The sequence below is a fragment of the Mus musculus genome, chromosome 4 (genome assembly GCF_000001635.26).
Source record: "Mus musculus strain C57BL/6J chromosome 4, GRCm38.p6 C57BL/6J".
In the NCBI taxonomy this organism is placed as follows: Eukaryota; Metazoa; Chordata; class Mammalia; order Rodentia; family Muridae; genus Mus; species Mus musculus.
The window spans coordinates 29,194,291-29,201,702 of NC_000070.6; the positions used below are offsets into that span (position 1 = coordinate 29,194,291).

At 35.0% G+C, this 7,412-nt stretch overlaps 1 pseudogene; it reads left to right on the top strand.

The window, feature by feature from the left end:
* On the top strand, positions 1,222-1,988 carry Gm11919 (predicted gene 11919; annotated as a pseudogene).

Consider the following 7,412-nt stretch of genomic DNA (forward strand, 5'->3'; position numbering starts at 1 on the left):
ACTTACAATTGTATTTGAAATCATAGAAGAAAACAATTTGAAATATTTTCTCACAGCATTTTAATCTAGCCTATTAACAATAATATGGCAATCTGAATAATAAATACTCATGGCATGAATAAGTAGAATAGTGTATGGAAAGCTCTTGTTTATTTGGTTTTGATGGTGAATAAAACAGGCTGGAGCTCAGTGGGAACACAGGCGGGACAAGGATATGCTTTCAGAACTCTGACTCTTGATGCTGTCTTCTGTGAAACTGTAGCAAGAAGTCTCCAGAATAACAGTAGGGGGTGAGTGTTGCTTTTTATTTGTGTCTTAAACTGTAGCAAGTGCTTAAGCAATGATACTACTGAGGAGCAAATTCATCTTCCTTTTTCTTCTATTGTTCCTGAGTCAAAATGCCGTTGGCTGATAAAAAATTGAGTATATAACTTTGTTTTAAAATGAAAAAACACAAGATACATTAATGCTGCAGATGAATATTCCTGAAGACAGTGCTATCTTATTTCAGAGTTTCATTTTCACTACGGATTAGTACTAGAGAGTTGATAGATTAGATTGGAATTTCTTTTTTTTTTAATCTCTTCTCAGTAGCAGAAAAATATGCTAGAAATTTCCGGTTGGGAAAAAGCATTCATTCACTCTGCTTTTGACTTGCCTACAAAAGTTGTTAAGATGCTATTGCTTAGCAAATATTCTATTGCTGGATTAGATGCAGCATTACAGAAACACTGTAGAGTATAATTGAAAAGTATATGTACCAAGGCCATCTTTAATGCATCATCACTTTATAGATGTTTCTGCTGAAGTCCGTTAAACATGCTTTGAACATCAGCATACAAATGGTTACATACAGCACATGTAAATGTGACAACTACTCCCACACACTCTGAGGGAGTTGCATTTATCTTGGAATATCATTAAGTAATAACTCCTTAAATATTCAGGGAGCCCATGAATTTAAGTCTAATTATAATTTAAGACATATAGGTACATTATGACAGTAAGTACCTTTTTCTCAATTTGCAACTAAAACAGAAGAAACACATAATCCTAACATTCTTCTCATTTTAATGTTATTAGTGTTTTCATTAAGTACTTACTTTTGGCTAAATAAAATTGAACTTTATTAGTAATGATATGTCTGCATACTCCAGACTTTCTTATTACTTATTTCCATAGGAATCTTTACAGAACAAATTTATTTAAAAAAATATCTTGGTGTCAAGATGAAGCTTCCTATCGCCTTCCCTCCCACTGGCTGATAGAAACTCATTGAAGTGGATGACGAATGCAAGCTTCATACGGTCTATGAGACGTTCATGGCCACATGTGTAGCTGTTAATTCTCTTGGTGAATAGCAGGAGGGTTATGTGGTCCAGACCAGCCGTGGGAATGGCAAACTAGGTTTTCCCATGAAGCTAGGCATTTTGACCCATGGGAGAGTGTGCCTGCTCTTGAGTAAGGGGCATTCTTGTTATAGATTAAGGAGAATTGAAGAGAGGAAGCACAAGTCTGTTTGCAGATATATTATAGATGTCAATCTAAGTGTTCTCAACTTGGTTATTGTAAAGAGAAAAGAGAAGGATATTCCTGGACTAACAGCTACTACTAGGCCTCATCGGTAGGAACCTAAAAGAGCTAGTAGAATCCAAAAGCTTTTCCATCTCTCCAAAGATGATGTCAGAAATCCATTAAACAAATTAAGAAGCCCAGGACCAAAGCACAAAGATTCAGAGTCTTGTTACTCAATGTGTCCTGTAACTCAAACGCTTGTGTATTGCTCTGAAGAAATAGCACACTAAGAAAAACAAGGAGGAGGATGCAGAATATGCTAAACTTTTGACCAAGAGAATGAAGGAAGCCAAAGAAAAGCACCAGGAGCAGATTGCTAAGAGACATAGGCTGTCCTTGCTGAGAACTTCTACTCCTAAGTCTGAGTCTAGTCAGAGTCTTTAAGAGGAACAAATAAATAATCAGACCTTGAAAAAAATTAAAATAAAATAAAATAATATCTTGACCTTTCAAAAATACCAAGAGATATTTAGATAGTTAGAGGGACATTAAAAAGCTATCAGTTTTAGAGATAATAGGTTTATTTAATAATCAAATTTTAAATGAGTTCTGGTACCAAATAATAAGCAACTTGTCGGGTCTCAGTCTGAAGACTGACCAAACTTTCCACAGTGTGTTTAAGTGTCTTGGCTTTTGTCAGTTCTAAGCTACAGATATTTTTTTCTACCTTACTTTTCATCAATAAACTATAAATTCTACTTTTGAGGCACATGGCAGAATGACTAAGAACTCAGTTGTGACAGGAAAAAACCCTGGTAGAATATTAGTTGTATTTCAGGGCACTCTGTGAAGTCAAGCACAGCTAAGTTCATGAACTTATTTATCTGCTAATGAGCACAATAAAGCATACCTTTTGGAATTACTATATACACAAAATGAAAAACATTGCAGAAATAGCATGTCATGCATTAAATTCTTTTGAATAATGATCATTTTCATGGCTCATAGCTTGTCAGAAAGAACTAGACACAGCAAGATAAAAAAAAAGAAAGTAAAAAGAAAGGTTCAATTCAAACATGTGCCTCTGTTTAGAAAAAAGGGGAATCTGAAATTTTATTTTTAACTGAGACATTACTTTCTTACTTCTAGTAATTCTTACAAACTTTCTTCTTCCTTCAAAGTAGAATAATAGGTTTTCCCATATTACAGCCACAAAAGACCACTTATCTTAACGAGAAAGGCAAGCGAGTACATTTCTGTTACTTTTTCTAGCTATTGAATATTTTACATAATTGAATTTTACCTTTGATTTTCCAAAGAATCCATTGGTTCTTTGTTTCTTTTCTAAAGATTCCTTTGCAGTAGCACACAATGATCCCTCCTTGGTGGTCTCTTCCTTAGTTATGAACCTAATTGCATACTTGAATGTGCTAGCCAGAACTTGGCTAAGTCTCACTCCTGACGATTTTGAGCTAAGGAGACTCTCCCTAACTACTCCCATGGGAAATCTCAATGTAGACACACACACACACACACACACACACACACACACACACACACACACACACACATTGCCTCACATCTTCATGCAAGGCTCTGTTCCTCGGTAACAAAGATTCACTTTTCTCAGCTACCTTAGAGAGTTTTGGATTTAGAATGTAGTGTAAGAACATATCCTCTCATAGAAATAAATAGATGTCTGAAACTTATTTTATACCAGTGACATTTTTCTTAGTTACAGTGTATGGCAAACATTTACTCTAATATTTTTTCCTAAGATTATTTATTGCTTGTACTTCTTTAAAACTTGTTCCATCAATTTCCTCTGTTAAATATCACAGAGGAGTCCCTAGGAGTCAGGAATGAAGGATATTTATGTCCCCATATCCTCCTCATTAAACATATGCTTGGGAAGGGTGCTGCTGTGTCAGTCACCTTATGTGAACATTCAGGTAATGTGAATTGAATTTTGCTTTCCCCTGTGAGTCATTTTATTTCTAAATATTAAAATCTCAGTCATGGAAGGAAATGTAACCATTACTTCATTCCACCAAGGATGAGAGCATTTGTAAAAAAAAAAATTTGCAATAAACTGAGACAATAAAAGAATAAAATCAACAAACATAAAGAAATGAAAGCAAGCAAGAGCTGGGCAGTGGTGGCTCATGCCTTTAATCCCAGCACTTGGGAGGCAGAGGAAGGAGGATTTCTGAGTTCAAGGCCAGCCTGGTCTACAGAGTGAGTTCAAGGACAGCCATGGGAAGACAGAGAAACCCTGTCTCAACAGCCCCCCCCCAAAAAAAAACCCAAAAAAAATAAGCAAGTGAGAAAGCAGGAATGAAAGGGAAAAAGAAAGAAAGAGTGAATGAATGAAATAAAGAAAGAAGGAAAGCAGGAAGGAAAGTCAACTTTTTTTCCGTTGAGCACCTAAAGGATTCCTCCTTAGAATAGGAAACAAAATACCCATGGAAGGAGTTACAGAGACAAAGTTTGGATCTAAGACTAAAGGATGGACAATCCAGAGACTACCCCACCCGGGGATCCATCCCATAATCAGCCACCAAACCCAGAAACTGTTGCATATGTCAGCAAGATTTTGCTGAAAGGACCGTGATATAGCTGTCTCAGTCAACTATTGGATGGATCACAGGGACCCCAATGGAGGAGCTAGAGAAAGTATCCAAGGAGCTAAAGAGATCTGCAACCCTATCGGAGGAACAACATTATGAACTAACCAGTACCCCAGAGCTCTTGACTCTAGCTGCATATGTATCAAAAGATGACCTAGTCGGCCATCACTGGAAAGAGAGGCCCATTGGTCAGGCAAACGTATATGCCCCAGTACAGGGGAACGCCAGGGCCAAAAAATGGGAATGGGTGGGTAGGGGAGGGGGGGGACTTTTGGGATAGCATTGGAAATGTAATTGAAGAAAATACGTAATAAAAAAAAAGAAAAAAATAAATGAACATACCTGGAACATGAATTAAACTGAATCAGAAAATTGAAAAAAAAAAAGAAAATATCTAATAATAAAAAAAGAGAAAGATCCAGTTGCTTATAGCTCTTTTCTGTTTAATTAAGCAAGTTTGTCAAAACTTCAGTGGAAATCATTATGTAAAATGATGAGTAGCAGTTCCTGGAACAAAGTTAGTATTGGCTATGTAATGATTTATAAAAGCAATGTATATTCTTGCTTCAAGTAAGAAAGAAAACATGGCAGGTGAGAATACATTTGCTAATGGGAATATTGAAGTCAGATGAAGCAGGGCTTCAAAGCAAAATCCTAGTGGCTTGGAAACTGTGAAAGAAGAAACTAAGAAATGTAAAACTATGATAAGAATTGTGGTGAGAGAAAGGAATATTATAGTGATCTTTATAAATGTTTATGTAATGATATCTATCATCTATATATGTATGTATGTATCATTTATATATCTACCTATTTATCTAACATGTATATGAGTATAATTTTATTTTGACATATAAGTAGAAAATAATCCATTTAGAGGAGCAGTAAAAATTAAATGTAATAGTTATAGAAGAGAAATAGAAAATACAAACCCAGTATAACTGTAACAGTGACCTGACCAAAGACAACAATGGTTTTAAAAAGTTGCTACAGAAGTCATGAACATACAGGAAGTCACCAAATATTTTGAATAAGTGCCAATAACTGGGAGAAACTTTTATGATGGTACCTAGATATACTGTGAAAGTAGCTAATTTGTATGAGATGATTAAAAAGAATGAAGAAAAAACTTTATTATTCTTCATTTAAAAATTTTTATCAAGTTGTTATTGTTTTGGGGGTAAATGCCTACAAGATCTATATGAAAAATGTCCAAGAATAAAATACAATTTTACTTTGCTGATTTGTTCTATTAAAATAAAAGAATAAGTAATGGGAAATATAATTTAAATGAAAATAGAGAATGGATACAGTGGAGGGGAGGGGTGTCTCTGTCTCCACCTTGGCCAGCAGAGTAAAAATCCATGTGTGGGAAGAAGATTATTTGGTTCCACACGACTAAATAGCTGGTGTTGGTTCAATCTTCAGGAGTCAGACACCCAGTAGTTTATTTTAGGTATATTTAAGCATACAATTTGGTGAGAAATTTCCTAACGATACCTAACTCAACACTATGTGTACAATAAAGCTTAAGACATGACTGCATGGGAACTGTAAGGTCCAAGTGACATCTTCCATAAAGATGGGTACTATAGATTGATTATGTGTGACACCTTCAACAAAGATAGTTTCTACAGATTGACAAGGTAATGATAATGTCTGGGGAGAATCTGATATAGTCTTGCCAAAACAGTAGCAAAAAGATTACCTGGCTTTTAACCACATATATTCTTATCCTTCTGAGTGGAAAATGAGTTATACATACCTCCCTTTGAAGTGACAGCCTTGTGTGGTTTATATCCTAATGGTTTCTCCTAATGATTATCTGTGAGCACAATTTCCTCCCAGGAGGAACAGAATGGGATGTTCTAGAGAAAGAAATGCAAAGTCTTGAACCTATACATGAGAGTGTTAATATTGTCCTCTGTGTGCCCTGTGTGTACGCTGTGAATTCTATAGTGTGTGGTTTAAGTGTGCATTGTATTTTGGGCATTGTGTTGGGACAGGGGCTAAGGTCTATTCTCTAGGTTTATGTCCCAAGTAGAGAAATTCTAAATTCAACATGAGGAGGTATATAATTTCTCTTTATGATAATTTTCCAGGATTTGGCAAAATACTAATTTTTTAATATTACTTCTATGAGTCTGTTGAGTTTAGATAATGTTCCACATGTCTACAAGAATTAGAATACTGTTGAGAAGTTTTAAGTGATACTTCAGTATCTGGGAAATCACTCATTTTGGAGTGATCAAGATAGGGGTAATAAATGAAGCCAAAAAGTAGATGTAGCTTTTACAAATCATTATAATTTCAATAACAATTTTGCTTTCCAATCCTCAGTTTTTGTGTTATGTATGGAAATGTTTGTCCACATGGGTGGTGTGAATCTTATCACCATAAATTTCTATGTACCCTCTAACTTCATTCCCTAATCCATTGCTGCATAGTTTATCTACCATAATGTTGTCAGAGAACTGCACTAAGATATTGGATACTGTTTTGCAAGTTGAATTCCAAATATTTTCTGCTATATTTACATTTTAGATGTCAATGTGCTGTCTGCCTAGTATCTTACCATCATCTCTAATAAATTTAATGATTTAGTTGACAGGTTGTTGGATTTTCTATTGTGACAAATACCTCAGAGAAACAATCTGAAAGAAAGATTTATTTGACTCACAGTTTGAGATGCTTTGTCCATATTTATTTAAGTAATTTGAGCCTAAGACAGGGCAGAGGGTCACAGCTGCATGGAGCATGTGACAGAGAAGACTGCTCAGCTTAGAGTGGCAAGGAGGCAGGCATGAAAGACTGAAGAGTGGCAAAGACAAACTATTGCTTCCTGTGTCTCCCAAATGTCACCATCAACTAGGACTAGGCTTTGACAATGTGTTCTTGTGTATATTTGATATTCAAATAATGATTTGGTAAAAATTATTTCAAACATTTTGAAATAAGTATAACATTAATAGCTTGTCCGCCATATAACATTGGACGACAGCCAGTGTCAATCTGGGTTCATGATTAATCACGTCTATAAAGCTGTAACAAACCAAGAAACTGTTTTTTTTTTAATTACTGAATATGAAAATGACTGTTCCATGTACTTTAAAAATATCTTTGGTTGTTTATAATATTGCTTCTAAAAGCATGGTAATAACAAATATTTGAGGAACTGAGCTTCTTGTCCAAATCCTACAAGTTAATATTATTATTTTTTTTCTATTTGTTGTTGGCATTCACACATCATACATATTTTATTTTTGT